The following is a 17,327-nucleotide window of genomic DNA, read 5'->3' on the forward strand; positions in this document are numbered from 1 at the left end:
AGAGTAAATACCTTAAAATTGACCCACACTTCACTTCATACAGCAGACAAGCATTATTCACATTTGGGGTTGTGGGTGCCTGTTTCCTGCATTTGTATTTTGTAAATATGTAGATGCCTCTTCTGTCTTTATACTTTTTATCTGTTGCTTTCTAGACACAGGGTAGATGAATCGTTTCCACTCCTCCATCATAAACAAACCTTCAAAGCATCACATACAAGTATTTCAAACATCAGAAATATAATAATCATCTCTGAAGAAATGTTTAAACATTTCTTTTCAAATGATAACCACAATCTTTTTTATTTTTGCTCATCTTCCTTTAACAATTCCCTGATCAAGAAAGACTCAAAATTATTTTTTGCAAAGAAAATTGCTCAGTTTACTCTCTGTAGGGATTTCAGAATTTAAATATCTTGAGCCTCATAACTATAGTAACAGTTTATCAAATAATTACGGGTAAGTTGAGTATTATTCGTTGACTGCAACACTTGGGGTACCAGAACAACTATAAATTTTCAACTGAAGTATTTTTTACATGGATTATTTGCCAAGGTGAAATATTAGTTGTGTTAGTTATTGCTACTTAGAATGAGTAAGGACAGAAATGCCAAGTTTTAGATGCAAGAGTGCTATCTGTGAGGCACTCCCTGGTCATTACTCTGGGTACTACCCGTAACAGCCTAGAGAGCAGTTATTCTCAGCCACATCCTACGGATAAGGAGACTGAGGGCTGACGATCCTAAGTCACTTGGCTAATCTGAAGGGAACAGTAGACAGAGAAGCCGAAAGCAACCCTGAGCCCTACTCCAGGCTCCTGTCACAGCTTCCTGACTGGTCCTCACTCCCCACCCTGTCTGTCTTCTGCCTCTTGGTCTATTCTCAACCCTGCTATTGAAAACTAACGTCAGGTCATGCTGGGTGACTGCTAGGAGACAATTCTCCATGGAGTTCCAGTGCTTCTGGAGAGTTTGGACCTTCCGAGCAAAGGACATATTTGAGTAACACACAGCTTTGGAAGGCAGAGGTAATGTGTATCTCTGAAGAGAGGTAGAAACCCACCACCCTGTGACGTCCATGACAGCAAAGATGAAGCCCTGTTCTTTTCTTTCCAGAGATATCTGCTTACATTCTAGAGTGGGAGTCATCCCCCTCTGAGAAGAGGAAAGACAATTTCTGATATCCACACTCACCCAGGCGGGGTGTAACACAACACACACACACACACACACCCAGGCAGGTGACACGGGCCTCATCCCTGCAGAGCCTTGGAGATACTTCTGCAGCTGCTGACTTCGCTGACAGCAGAATGGCCTTTGTCCTTGGTCAGTGAGCACAGTGGCAGGATGACTTGTTAGTTTGCAAGTAGGGTGGACAGGGTCAAAGCTCAGACTCTTCACAGCTTACCACTTAACTGTGAGTCAGAAAAGCCTCTACTTAAACACCCATGGTCTTCCCACCGCACACGAGTAAACGCGGAAGCCTTGTCATGGCGTTGATGAGGCCCCGAAGGACTCCCTGAACCCTCAGCTACCTTCCTTCTCTCCTACTTGCTCACTCCCATCAGAAAACTGGCTTCTTTGCTGACCTTTGAAACTAACCGGCAGCCTCTTGCCCCAGGAGTTTACATTTGCTGTTCCCTCTACCTGAAAAGTGCTTTCCCCGGCAGCTGCACAGCTCACTGTCTCACCGTGCTGGCTGTTGTGTGACTGTCATATTCTCAGCAAGTCTCTTCTGTGACCACTTTTTACAAATGCATCCACTCTCTCTGTGCTCCTCACCCTCCCCTCTGCTTTATTCTCTTCAGTCTCACTTAGTACATATTTTACTTATTTATCTCATTTTTTTATCCACTTTCCCCCTCCAGAATGTGAACTTCATAAAAATAGGATGTTGGGCATCCGCCACCTAGAACAGTGACTGGCCCACAGTAGCGTCCCAAGAAATATCCGTTAATGAATAATTGAACTCATAACTATGTTGTTTTTACTTCCATGTTATTTTTACTGAATCTTTTATTGGAAGAAAACCAATAAACGGGCTCAGTGCCCATAGTTCAGTGAATAGGGTGCCAGCCACATACACCAAAGCTGGCGAGTTCCAGCCTGACCCGGGCCTGCTGAGGAACAATGACAACTGCAACCAAAAAATAGCTTAGTGTTGTGGCGGGTGCCTGTTGTCCCAGCTACTTGAGAGGCTGAGACGAGAATAGCTTACAAACAAGAGTTTGAGGTTGCTGTGAGCTGTGACAGCACAGCACTGTACCAAGGGTGACATAATGAGATTCTGTCTCAAAAAAAAAAAAAAAGAAAGAAAGAAAGAAAGAAAGAAAACCAATTAATGTATGAAGTGAAAATTAGTTAAGGCTACTTTTGGGAAAGAAAATAATGAGTTTAAAAATAAAATAATAACAGATACAATGGAGAACTAAATTAAAAAGTTTACAGAACTTAATGTGCATAACTTAAAAAACTGACAATTTAGGCGGCACCTGTGCTCAGTGGGTAGGGTGCTGATCCCATATACTGAGGGTGGCAGGTTTGAACCCAGCCCCTGCACACACACACACACAAAAATAGCCGGGCTTTGAGGTAGGTGCCTGTAGTCCCAGCTACTCAGGAGGCTGAGGCAAGAGAATCGCCTAAGCCCGGGAATTGGAGGTTGCTGTGAGCTGTGATGCCATGGCACTCTACCAAGGGTGAAAAAGTGAGACTTTGTCTCAAAAAAAAAAAATTCTGACAATTTAGTTTTTTTTATTTTTAAATAATGTGAGGGCACAAATTTTTAGGTTACATTGTTCCCACTTCCAAGGTGAAGTTCAAGTTGTAGTTGAGCCCTTCACCCAGCAGTAATGCTAAACAGCCTCACATTGTATACATTAGGTGATATCTTTCCAACTTCCCTCCCTTCTCCCTCCATCAGCCTCTCTCTACCCTCCCCGCTTTGCTAGACTGTATTTGCCTGTTATCTTTTGCATGGATGTGCAATTGTTTATATATTGGTTTCATACTAGTATTGAGTACTTTGGATAATTTGTTTTCCACTCTTGAAATACTTTACTATGAAGAATGTGTTTCAACTATATCCAGGTAAACATAAAAGTCTTCAACTTTTCTTATGGCTGAATAGTATTCCATGGTATATATATATATATACATACATACATATATGCCACAGTTCACTGCTCCATTGAAGGGCATGATGGTAATTTAAGGTTGCTTCTATGACTTAGTGATGGTGAATTGAACTGCATTAAACATTCTGATGCAAATGTCTTTGTTGTAAAATGATTTTTGTTCTTCTGGGTAGATACTTGGTAATGGAATTGCAGGATCAAATGGAAGGTTGACTTTTAGTTCTTCAAGAATTCTCCATACTTCTTTCTAAAAATGTTATATTAGTTTGTAATCCAACCAGCAGCACAAAAGTGTTCCTTTTTTCTCTCCACAGCCACTCCAGATTCTGCAGTTTTGGTACTTTGTGATGGAGTTAGGTGATATCTCAGAGTGGTTTTGATTTGCCTTTCTTTAGGAATCATGAGCACTTTTTCGTGTGTTTATTGGCCATTTGTCTGTCTTCAGAGAAGTTTCTGTTCAAGTCTCTTGCCCACTTATAAATGGGATTATTTACTCTTTTCCTGATGATTAATTTGAGTTCTCTGTAGATTCTAGTTATCAGTCCTTTGTCAGATTCATAACATGCAAAAATCTTCTCCCATTCCAAAGGCTGTCTGTTTGCCTTCTTTGTTATGATACACTTAGCTGTGCAGAAGTTTTTAAGCTTGATCAAATCCCATTTATTTATTTTCAGTGTTGCTATAATTGGTAGGGGTGTCTTCCTCATAAAGTCTTCTCCCAGGTCATTATCTTCAAGTGTTTTCCCCACAATCTCTGTTAGAATTCTATTGTTTCATGTCTTAAATTTAAACCTTTTATCCAATGAGAATCAATTTTTGTCAATGTTGAGAGATGTGGATCTGGTTTCAATCTTCTACATGTGGCTAACCAGTTCTCCCAGCACCATTTATTAAATAGGGATTCTTTTCCCCAGTGTATACTTTTGTTTGGTTTATCAAAGATGAAGTAGTGATATGTGGCTGGGTTTCTCTGTTCTATTTCATAGATTTCTATCTCTATTTTTGTGTCAGTACCATGCTGTTTTGATCATTACAGACTTGCAGTATAACCGAAGTCTGGTAATGTGATGCCTCCAGATTTTTTTTTTTTTATTTCTGAGAATTGTATTTGCTATTTGGTTATTTTTTCTGGATCCATATGAAGCAAAGTACCATTTTTTTCAAATTCTTCAAAGTGTGACATTGGTGCTTTCATGTGGATTGCATTAAATCTATAGATTGCTTTGGGTAGAATGGACATTTAAATGATGTTGATTTTTCCCAACCACAAGCATGGTATGTTTTCCCATTTGTTATCATCTTCTGCTATTTCTTTTCTCAGGGTTTCATAATTTCTCTTTATAGAGATCTTTCATATTTCTCTTTATAGACATCTTTTTTCAAGATGAATTCCCAGGTATTTCATCTTTTTTTGGAGCTACTGTAAAAGGTATAGAGTCTTTGATTTTATTCTCAGCTTGACTCTTATTGGCATATGTAAAGGCTACTGATTTGTGGGTGTTGATTTTATATCCTGAGATGTTGCTATATTCCTGGATCAAGTCTAAGAGCTTTGTAGTTGAGTCCCTGGGGTTTTTCAGGTATAAGATCGTGAAAAATGATAAGTTTGGAAACAAATGGAAACTCATCCCCAAGGACACTTGTTCTGGGCAGATGCATCTAATCATCTTCCTTTGGGAATTTCATCTTTTGGGTATTAATGTACCTTTCTTACTGGACAATTAGGCAACATATTGAGTTCCAAAGTGTCTGATTTTTAGGTACTTAATTCCAAGCCAAGCTCGTCAACCACATTTGGTAGATGGCTCAAAATGTGCTTTGTTCATATTTTTGGGTCCATCTTACTCAGAAACTTTTTTGCATGTGCAATTTCTTTTATATGTGTGTTTTGAATAATTTGGAAACATTACCTCAATTTTTAGGAGTAATTTGCTAGGATTAAAACTCTAGAGGTATGAGTAAGTCAAGATCTGGTAGGTCCCATTGTTTTTCTAACACGATAAGAATGATGAAGAAACTCCAAGGAGCATTGAAATAATTTAACTTGTACTCTTCTCTGTGAGACCTTGAGTTCTTAGCTACCTGATCCCCACCTTCCTCACATACAAAACAGAGAGGGTTAACTCCCAGCTCAGAGGAGAGTCAAGAAAATTAAAGGAGGTAAAGAACGAAAGTTGCATCTTGTTATATAGAGTCAAAGATTCAGAATGACAAAATTGAGAGAGAAGAGATGGTTTTATATAATACAGAAGTCATTTTGTCACTGATGATGAGATATATTTCCCAAATCCCAGCTAAATCCTGTGTCTTTTATATAATCTGTGTGACACGAGATTATCTAAAGTAAAATTAAACGCCTTCCAGGAAAAACTTCTAATCTGGAATGAACAAGTGCAAACTACTCACGTGACTATTTCTCTGTGGTCAGACAGCACCTATTTGACTTGAGAAAATCTTTATCTGCTGAATCTTAAATTTAATACAGACTAAAGTTACTGAGGCTGTCCCTGCAGGTGTCTGAAAGTCCTAGATCCTGCTGTTTGGGGATACTGAACCCAAATGAGAATTACATGCATTGAGTATGAGCATGTGTGAGTGTGAGCTGAACTCTCTTCCTCTCTACTCTCCCTCTGTCCTTACACGGAGCTGCAGAAGAAAGCAATATTCTCACACATATCAGCAGACGAGTTGCCACAGATGAGAATGATTTATTTGCAAAGACCGATAAGTTATGTCAAATTGGAAAGTCAATATAAACTAAAAATATTAAAAAGAATTGTCTTCTCCAAGTCACTAACAAAAATGTGACAAAAACCTAGCCAAATATGGCAGCACCAGCAAGGACTAGCTCTTTGTCCAACACCAATACCCGTCAACCCAGACACTGATCTCTAATCCTGTTCTCCCTTGGAAGAAATCAAGACTGCCTGATGGGTGCTTTATCTCACAATTCTTAGAAAAAAAAAATCTGGATGTCTTCAGACAATCTAGAGCTTGTACCCTTTGAAATAGTTACTAGAAGAGCTAAAAGAACATAGTCAAATTTTGACAGTTTGAGTAACCTCAAAATAATAGTTAAGGACAACCAGTTAAACTGAGGGGGTCACAAGCTCATGGTGACAAAAGAGAAACATTGATATAAAATGGAGGCAATGGTAATTACAATAAAGATGACTATGATGGACACAGTCAAGGGTTTTAATGATTTTAGTGAGTTGGAAGTGCTTATGTATATGAGCTGCATCCAGTGAGTATGTGTCTGTGGGTAAGGAATAGATTTGTGCTGGTTTCTATCTATGGAAACAGGAACCAGCAACCATTTAGAACTGTGAGTAAACCAGGCAGCCCTGGGAGAAATGGAAACACACCCAGACGTCTAGATTAGAATAAGGAGTCACGCGGTAGGGGTGTTGCCCAGGAGGCAGTCTCTGTGTTCTCACCCAGCAGCCAAATGGGTTATCAGTAAATTCCAAAAGTAGAATTAGCCACATACTCTACCCACCTGAATATAATGTGAGCCAGATTTGGAATCTTAAATATTCTAGTGAGTCCATTTTTTGTTTTTTTCAAAAAAGGAAAATGAATAAGGTGAAGCTAATTTTAACAAGATACTTCATCTATCCCAATATCTCTGAAGCATGGCCATTTCTAATTGTGGCACTAGACACATGTCAAGAGCTCCTTGAAATGGCTCATCATGCATGGCTGTGCTGCAAAGAAGCTCTGTCTAAGTAGACTCATCCGTTATTTCTTGAGAGACAAAATCTTCCAGCTGCACCAACATAAGGAAATGCTGACGAAGGGGTGCATGTGCGTTGAATAGCCACATGGACCAGGATGCTCTGCCTAATGGCCATCCTGGTCAGGGCCAGGAGAGCCTGATGGCATAAAAAGTAAAAATGTATTACTGATAGACACAACCCATAGGTCTGGCCTCCCTGTGAGTTGATAGCAGCATGCTTGTCACCCACATCTGGTAGCAATAGCTGCTCTGGGATAATGCCCCTTTTTCTTAAGGGAAAAAAATGGTAGTTATGAGAACACTGAAACTTGGAAAGGCTTGGGGAAAATGCCTTTAGGAGGGAAAATAAGAGGAAGAAGGAAAATATTCAAAAACATTAAATCTCTTACAAATATATACTAATGAGAATTCTCTACACACTAACACACGTCTCATGTTTAATATTTACCAAAGTTGAGTACACTTTGACCTCCTCAAGACCTGCTCCCTCCCCAAAGAGAGGGAGGCTGTTATTCCTCTCAGTAAATAATGAAAATTACTTGAGCAATTTGATACAAGTTCTACTAGTGAACTGAATTGTGTTATTTGCCCTCAGGCTATAGACAGACTTTCTCCAAAGACTTGAAAAGAAAGGACAAAGAAAGAGCCTCCCAAGGTCTCTAAAGGTCAGTGAAGGTGAAGAAAGAGCTCTTTAGAGCACCTTTCAGACAGAGACCCCACAGTGGGGCGGCTGGACTGTACGTAACCCTCACAAGGTTACCTGAAGACAGCGTTAGGCAAGAGTCTGGCCAAGTTTGGAACAGGAGCTGGTAAAGTATAGAAAACAGGCCTATCACCTGGTTGGACCCCTCCCTGGAGAAGGCATGGTAAGGAAAGCCAGGCTGGAACACAATGGCTGCAGCCAGCCCCCCTCGGCGTGAGCCCTATGACATGGGGCTCACATCCCTAACTCCTCTGACTCCAAGCCCATCTGCCGTGGGCAGACCGAGGACTGGCTTCACCACGCAGCCACACCAGCCTATGTGCCCTGATGATTCTGCAACTCCAAAGACGTCACTTACTATTCTGACTTTATGTCTTGGTTTCCTTTGTTTAGTTATGGTCAAGATACTCACTGCAAAATGCAGCCAATCTCAGCAGCTGGGTCCAAGACAGGTTCCCAATCTGAGATTTGGACTCCAGACTGGGGGGCAAGGCCAGTTCTTCATTCTCATGGAGAAGCCGCTCAGGCTGCTTCTCAGAAGAGAAAGAAAGAAGGGGATTCTCCAAGATTCTTCTTTTTCACAGGCAGAGAAAAATTGTGCTCAGTTTTTACCCTTGGATTGTTATATTATAATAACCACTCTTCACTGGGCACAATGGCTCACGCCTATAAACTTAGCACTCTGGGAAGCTGAGGCAGGAGGCTGCCTTGAGCTCAAGAGTTCAAGACCAGCCTGAGTTAGAAAGAGACCCAGTCTCTATTAAAATAAAAAAAATTAGCTGTTTTCATAGCAGGTGCCTGTAGTCCTAGCTATTTGCGAGGCTTAGGTAGGAGGATTGTTTGAACACAGGAGTTTGAGGTTGATGTGAGCTATGATGCCATGGCACTCTAGCCTGAGCAAAGGAATGAGACTCTGCCTCAAAAAAAAAAAAAAAATATATATATATATATGTACACATGCACACACACACGCTTTCCCCTCTGATTTTCAATTTAGCTATAGAATAGATAATGTATACATGTTTACAGCATGTGTATATCTGCATGTGTAAGTATACAATGACCCATGTATAATGTATATATGAATAAAATATGCACATGGTAGACCTAGGAACTTACTGGGAGGATGGGGGAAAGGTTATAAAATCAGAAAAAAATCCATCAACCCAATTATAAAAGAGTTTCTTTAAATTATTGACCAAAAAATGCCCAAACTTTGCAGAAGAGTCTCACACCTGAGCCATCTCTGATGACTGAATTACTTACCTGGCAGTATTTTTGTTGTACCATTTGAGGGCAGTCGGATCGTGAATCCAACTTCTTCTTGTGACTGCGTTGCTGGGTGAAGATGCCCACATGCTGTCGTGGGCCAGCAGGGGGACTGGCCTTCCCGAGGCTGCGCTTCTCTCCTTCTCCTGGGTAACCGTGAAAACATGAACTCACAGTTCAGTCATGCACTCTTTGCTTATGTTGTGCAACACGTACGGCAATTTATCAAGGTAATAATAGCAAGTCTCCTGAAAGCCTAGAAGGCTGCAATTTATTATCGGAAAAACAAAACCTCAACCGTATTTTTTAATGCTAGTGGAGATGAAAGTTTCTCATAATTGGAAACCAAAGAATGCTAAGAAAACAGGTAAAGAGAAAGTCTCCTTCTGTTCAGATAAGGGCTTCACTCCCTGACCAGATCCCTTCGCTCACTATTTCCAGCTCATAATTGGAAACATGTCATTGAATATGTCTCACTTCACCAAGATGGAGCGCCTGGGCTGAATTCTTTTCAGAAGATTTTGTTCTTTTGTTTTCTAAACTTCCTATATAGAATCTAGATTCTACGGAAATAAAAGATTTTTAAAGCCTATAACACCTTTTTAAGAGGGAGCAAGGAAAAGGTAAGGATCAAAACCAGCAGAACTCAGAAGCCCTAGTTCCCATTGAAGTTTCCCACTCCCTTCTAGGCAGTGGATGACGGTAAATCTTCCGGGAAATAGATTGTTGCATAGGTTGATCTATTTACTTAAAAGTTGGGCAAACATAGACTCTGCCTTCAGACTGCCTGCACACTGATCATTCTCTGTGGGATTTTGGGTACCTCTTTTAACCTTTCTGTGTTCAAGTTTCCATACAAAAATTGTAAAATACACTTAAAATGGTATTTGTCTCACAGGCTGTAGTGAGGTTCAAATAAGGTCACACATGTGTCCATTTGTAACAGAACGTTTGCAGGGTAAAGAAGCTTTAGAATCACTCACAAGTGAAGAAACTGAACAGTAGTTTGAGACCCAAATCAAGTTTAGAAACTCAAATTTACAGTAGCACCAATCAGTAGACTCATGGAATTTTGTGCAAGGCTCAGCTGCTACAAGGCAACAGATGATAGTCTTGGTATGGAGTCAGGATTTGTGGAAGGGAACACAATGAAAAATAAGGTGCCGTGTAAGTTAAGGATTTGGGGGAAAGGTCAAGTTCAGTAGTAAGCTAAAGGGATCAGGCTAGAAAGGAAATGTGGCTGATCAAGGGCTTCAGAGCAAAGAGAATAGTGAACTTAAGTTTGGAAGACTAAAGGTTTGGATTCTACCAGAGGAATTGGGGTTTAATAGTTCAAGAATGGAATAGTTCAAAGAGATGGTTTAGAATTCCTAGGGAGCAATTAGAAACTCCAAAGTAAAGGTGAAGCTGTGTTTTTATATCAACAGACTACAATTCAGGTAAAGATGGAAGTCCAAGGACATAAACAAATCTACTTTTATTGATTTGTTCCTGGAAATAAGTAAACATAAAACATTCAAGCAATCTTTAGGATCTAAAAATAATGATTATAGAATCTTGATAAATATAAGAAGTACATGAAAATACTCCAGTTTTATGATATAAACATTACTAGAGCATGTGTTTTCAATAAATATAATATCACTCCCAAGTCAGTAGAAACTCATTTCTTGGTGGGAAAAAAATCCTTGGGTATTACAACTACTTGTGGCTCACCTTTGCCCAATAAAACCTTCCTCCCTAGTATTTAATTTTCTACTTTGAGTTCTCTTGGGTATCACAAAAGCAGCACTGACATTAAGTTCATGGGCATTGACCCAAAATGTACGTAGGGTCATGTTACAAAACTACGCAAATAGATGCTGCTGGGAGGGCTTCCTCCTCATCCACTGGTCCTCCCCAAAGTCATTTCCAAGATGTTGCCTGTACCTGTTGGCTGCCATTGGCTGCACTGAGAACACTGTTTCTCATATGATCTCAGTGATTTCAGGTGTGGCTTGGGCTTTGTGTATTACATTTAATCATTTATGAGTTATCATTTAATTCTAAAAATGTTATTCAATTCACCATTAATTATGTAAAGTACTGAAAAAACTTCGTAATGAATTATAGTTTAAAATTCTCTTTTCATATCAAGTAAAAATTGAAAGTTAATGTCATCGATCAGGCTGGGATTCTGGAAAGATGGCTGACTGGTAGCAACCCTTGGCAGAGGAAGAAAAACTGGACAGAATCGGACTCTATGAAGCCAAAGGTAGGGAGCTGAGCCAAGAAAGAAGTTTGGCAAGCTATAACTCCAAAGAAGAACACTCAAGAAAACAAATTACAGGTACAAAGCTTATCAACTAGAGGATGGGAGACCCCTCCCCCAAGCAGGAGGCCTGTTGCAGGTGCTTTGCAAATGAGCACGGAACAAAAGACCTCTCATTTTACGTCTCTGGAGAGAGCCGCTGAACTCCATGTCTCTTTCTCCAGGGAAGTCCTACTTATGAACCTAGACACCACCCCACCAGGCATAAAATTGAACAGATATTTTCCCCCACAAGTCCAAACTCCCAGTCTACCCTTTCCCCCTTGCATGGTGGTCTGAAGTTCTGCCCCACTCCCCACCCTGCAGAGCACAGAGTGTTTGGTCTTGTCCTGGGAAATCTGGGCATAGTGTGGAATACCAACCATCAGGATGGAATCTGTGACTAATAGGGAAGGAAGAGGGTGTGGAAAGAAAGGGACACTCAGTGGGAGGAGGAGCAGTCCTCTGGTCATGACTATGCCTGGCCAGTGGTGGTGTTAACCCTTGGTTTGGGCTGTGTCTGACAGGATGGGGTGCAGAACCCCTGGCTCTGACGGCACCCACAGTGGGAGAGTGGTTGCCCTGTGTGGACTGAGTTCAGCAGACAGGACTGGTCCCCAGCCTCGGCTGGGCCTGTGAACAGTTTGGAGAACATTCAAGGAACTAAAAGTAGACCTACCATTTGATCCTGCGATTCCTCTACTAGGTATATACCCAGATGATCAAAAATTATTTTACAACAAACACATTTACACCAGAATGTTTATTGCATCCCAATTCATAATTGCCAATACATGGAAGCAGCCCAAGTGCCCAATGACCCATGAATGGATTAACAAATTGTGGTATATGTACACCATGGAATACTATGCAGCCATAAAAAAGATGGAGACTTCACATCTTTTATGTTTACCTGGATGGAGCTGGAACATATTCTTCTTAGTAAAGTATCTCAAGAATGGGGAAAAATGTATCCAATGTACTCAATACTACCATGAAATCAATATATAATCACCTGCACACTCACATGAATGGCAAAACATAACTATAGTCCAGAAAGTAGAAGGGAAGAGGAGAGAGAGAGGTGAGGAGGGGAGAAATGGGAGGAGGTAGGGTATTTGGGAGGACCTCACCTAATGTACATGATGCAATGGTACATTTCAAAACTATTAAGAAATGAGTATAATTGGTAGTAAGACTGAGTACATTGGATACTTTTTCTTCCAGTATTGAGATACTTTGCTAAGAAGAATATGTTCCAGCTCCATCCATGTAAACATAAAAGAGTTAAAATCTCCATCTTTCTTTAAGGCTGCATATTCCATGGTGTACATATACCACAATTTATTGATCCATTCATGGGTTGATGGGCACTTGGGCTTCTGGATGTATACCTAGTAGAGGAATTGTAGAATTGAATGGCAGGTCTATTTTTAGATCTCTAAGTGTTCTCCAAACATCTTTCCAAAAGAGCAATGTATAAGTGTTCCCACCAGCAGTGTAGAAGTGTTCCCTTTTCTCCACATCCACACCAACATCTCTGGTCGGGATTTTGTGATGTAGGCTAATCTTACTGGAGTTAGATGATATCTCAAAGTAATTTGTATTTGCATTTCTCTGATGATTAAGGATGATGAGCATTTTTTCATGTGTCTGTAGGCCATGTGCCCTTCTTCAGAGTATCAGCCGTGTTTTATGCTAGGAAAAGAGGAGGCAGAAGTCGGCTGAGGTTAATTATTGGATTCAATAAATTCTCAAATCACAGCACTTTGCATGTTAAACATTTAATATCTCTGTGTTACTATCTTTCCAGCCCTGACCCCTAACTTGAAGTTACAAGAGAGCCCATGAGATTGTAAAGATTCACTCCCGGGCTAGCTGGCTTTCAGCTTCCAGCAATGAATCACAATTGCCATGTAAGTGTTCTTACCATTTTGTCACTCCAGCAGTTTCTGCTACGGGTAAGGAGATCTTGGCTGTGACTCTCTGAATCCACTTATTTCTCCAAATTTCAACATGATGAAAGTTAACTTTTAATTTATTTTAAAGATAAATGGGAGTAATAAGTTGAAGGCTCTAATGAAAAAAGTAGACAAGTAAAAATGATGGGTAACGAATGCAAAGAACTGGAACTCTATTAGGTAAAAACAAAGGGAAGTCTATAATGAAACACTGATCAGCAGTAAAGAACTCCTGTGGGGGCCCCATCAGGAGACTAGACACAGTTGGGGGAAGAATCAATGAGCTTGAAAGTGGGTTAGACCATCCCCAAAATGAAATGCAAAGATAAAAAGAATTTTAAAAGTAAGAGAACATACATCCAATATTTAGGGAAGATTTTCAAAAGATATGAGTAAAACATATGTATCATTAAAGAAGATGAAAATAGCCTAGAACAGAAGAAATATTTGAAGTTATAATAATCAAGAATTTTTCCAAAGTAGTTATAAATGCTTCTTCCTCTCAACACTGACCTCAACTTGGCCTGCTGCTGTTTGCTGTGAATACTCTGGTCCTTTGGGGTTTTTCTATTTGCAAGTTCATCAGACACTCTCTTGCTTCCCTCAGCTTTCTCCTGCACAGACTTGAAAAACAGAAAGGTCCTATAGTTGTTGGCGGCTTGAGGTCCATGGGACCAAATGCATTGTTAATTAGTTTTGTTGTCAATATTGTCCATGGTTTGCTATCTAGTTTTTTTTTTTTTTAATTTTTTTTATTAAATCATAACTGTATACAATGATATGATTATGGGGCATCATACACTCACTTCATAAACCATTTGACACATTTTTATCACAGTGGTTAACATAGCCTTTCCGGCGTTATCTCAGTTACTGTGCCAAAACATTTACATTCTACATTTACCAAGTTTCACAAATACCCCTATAATATGCACCACAGGTGTGATCCCACCGATTCCCCTCCCTCTACCCACCCTCCCCCCTTTCCCATATCCCCCTATTGTTAAGTTGTAGCTGGGTTATAGCTTTCATGTGAGAGCCCCAAATTAGTTTCATAGGAGGGCTGTGTACATTGGGTATTTTTTCTTCCATTCTTGGGATACTTTACTAAGAAGAATATGTTCCAGCTCCATCCATGTAAACATGAAAGAGGTAAAGTCTCCATCTTTCTTTAAGGCTGCATAGTATTCCATGGTATACATATACCACAATTTATTAATCCATTCGTGGATCGATGGACACTTGGGCTTTTTCCATGACTTAGCTATTATGAATTGGGCTGCAATAAACATTCTGGTACAAATATCTTTGTTATGTTGTGATTTTTGGTCTTCTGGGTATATGCCCAGCAGAGGAATTACAGGATTGAATGGCAGATCTATTTTTAGATCTCTGAGTGTTCTCCATATATCTTTCCAAAAGGAATGTATTAATTTGCATTCCCACCAGCAGTGCAGAAGTGTTCCCTTTTCTCCGCATCCACGCCAACATCTCTGGTCTTGAGATTTTGTGATATAGGCTAGTCTCATTGGAGTTAGATGATATCTCAAAGTAGTTTTGATTTGCATTTCTCTGATGATTAAAGATGATGAGCATTTTTTCATATGTCTGAAGGCCGTGCGCCTGTCTTCTTCAGAGAAGTTTCTCTTCAAATCCCTTGCCCAGCCTGCGATGGGATCCCTTGTTTTTTTCTTGCTGATGCGTTTGAGTTCTCTGTGGATTCTGGTTATTAAACCTTTGTCAGAGTTATACCCTGCAAATATCTTCTCCCATTCTGAGGGCTGTCTGCTTGCTCTGCTTACTGTGTTCTTAGCTGTGCAGAAGATTTTAGTTTGATCAAGTCCCAGTAGTGTATATTTGAAGCTGCTTCAATTGCCCGGGGGGTTCTCCTCATGAAATACTCACCCAGACCAATTTCTTCAAGGGTTTTCCCTGCATTCTCCTCTAGTATTTTTATAGTTTCATGTCTTAAGTTTAAATCTTTAATCCAATGAGAGTCTATCTTAGTTAATGGTGAAAGGTGTGGGTCCAATTTCAGTCTTCTGCAGGTTGCCAGCCAGTTCACCCAGCACCATTTGTTAAATAGGGTATCTTTTCCCCACTGAATGTTTTTAATTGGCTTGTCAAAAATCAAATAGCGGTAAGTAGCTGGATTCATCTCTTGGTTCTCTATTCTGTTCCAGATATCTACTTCTCTGTTTTTGTGCCAATACCATGCTGTTTTGATCACTATCGATTTGTAGTAAAGTCTGAGGTCTGGTAGTGTGATTCCTCCTGTTTTGTTTTTATTTCTGAGTAATGTCTTGGCTATTCGAGGTTTTTTCTGATTCCATATAAAACGAAGTAATGTTTTTTCAAGATCTTTAAAATATGACAGTGGAGCTTTAATAGGGAGTGCGTTGAAATTATATATTGCTTTGGGTAGTATGGACATTTTGATAATGTTGATTCTTCCTAGCCATGAGCATGGTATGTTTTTCCATTTGTTAACATTTTCAGCTATTTCTTTTCTTAGAGTTTCATAGTTCTCTTTATAGAGATCTTTCACGTCTTTTGTTAGGTAAATTCCCAAATATTTCATCTTCTTTGGCACTACTGTGAATGGGATAGAGTCCTTAACTGCTTTTTCAATTTGACTGTTGTTGGTGTATATAAAGGCTACCGATTTATGAATGTTGATTTTGTAACCTGAGACGCTGCTGTATTCCTTGATCACTTCTAGGAGTTTTGTAGTAGAGTCCCTAGTGTTTTCCAGATACACAATCATATCATCTGCGAAGAGCGAGAGTTTGATCTCTTCTGACCCTATATGGATACCCTTGATCGCCTTTTCTTCCCTAATTGCGGTGGCTAAAACTTCCATTACAATGTTGAAAAGCAATGGAGACAATGGGCAGCCTTGTCTGGTTCCTGATCTGAGTGGAAATGATTCCAATTTAACTCCATTCAATATGATATTGGCTGTGGGTTTGCTGTAGATAGCCTCTATCAGTTTAAGAAAAGTCCCTTCTAGACCAATTTTCTTGAGTGTTCTGATCATGAAGGGATGCTGGATATTATCAAAAGCTTTTTCTGCATCAATTGAGAGAATCATATGGTCTTTGTTTTTTAATTTGTTTATGTGCTGAATTACATTTATAGATTTACGTATATTGAACCAGCCTTGAGACCCTGGGATAAAACCGACTTGGTCATGATGTATAATTTGTTTGATGTGTTGCTGGATTCTGTTTGTTAGGATCTTGTTGAATATTTTTGCATCTATATTCATTAGTGATATTGGTCTATAATTTTCTTTTCTTGTTGGGTCTTTTCCTGGTTTGGGGATCAGGGTGATGTTTGCTTCATAGAACGTGTTGGGTAGTCTTCCTTCTTTTTCTACATTTTGGAACAGGTTGAGTAATATAGGTACTAATTCCTCTTTAAAGGTTTGGTAGAATTCTGACGTGAAACCATCTGGTCCCGGGCTTTTCTTTTTAGGGAGGTTTTGTATAGTTGATGCTATTTCTGAACTTGATATGGGTCTGTTCAACATTTCCACTTGATTCTGGTTAAGTCTTGGAAGGTGGTGTGCTTCCAAGTATCGGTCTATTTCCTTCAGATTTTCATATTTCTGAGAATAAAGTTTCTTGTAATATTCATTAAGGATTTTTTGGATTTCTGATGAGTCTGTGGTTATTTCGTCTTTGTTGTTTCTGATTGATGATATTAGAGATTTTACTCTTTTTATCCTGATTAGGTTGGCCAGAGGTTTATCTATTTTATTGACCTTTTCAAAAAACCAGCTTTTTGATTTATTGATCTGTTGTATTATTCTTTTGTTTTCAATTTCATTTAATTCTGCTCTAATTTTGGTTATTTCTTTTCTTCTACTGGGTTTGGGGTTGGAATGTTCTTCCTTTTCCAGTTGCGTGAGATGTCCCATTAAGTTGTTAACTTCCTCTCTTTCCGTTCTCTTGAGGAAGGCTTGCAGTGCTATAAATTTCCCTCTTAGAACTGCCTTTGCAGTGTCCCAGAGGTTCTGATAGTTTGTGTCTTCATTGTCATTTTGTTCCAAAAAATTGGTGATTTCTTTCTTAATCTCATCTCTGACCCAGCTATCATTCAGCATAAGGTTATTTAACTTCCATGTTTTTGTATGGGTATGCAGATTCCTGTTGTTACTCAATTCAAGTTTTATTCCATGATGGTCCGAGAAGATGCATGGAATAATTTCTATTCCTTTA

This window comes from Nycticebus coucang, chromosome 2 (assembly GCF_027406575.1).
Source record: "Nycticebus coucang isolate mNycCou1 chromosome 2, mNycCou1.pri, whole genome shotgun sequence".
NCBI lineage: Eukaryota > Metazoa > Chordata > Mammalia > Primates > Lorisidae > Nycticebus > Nycticebus coucang.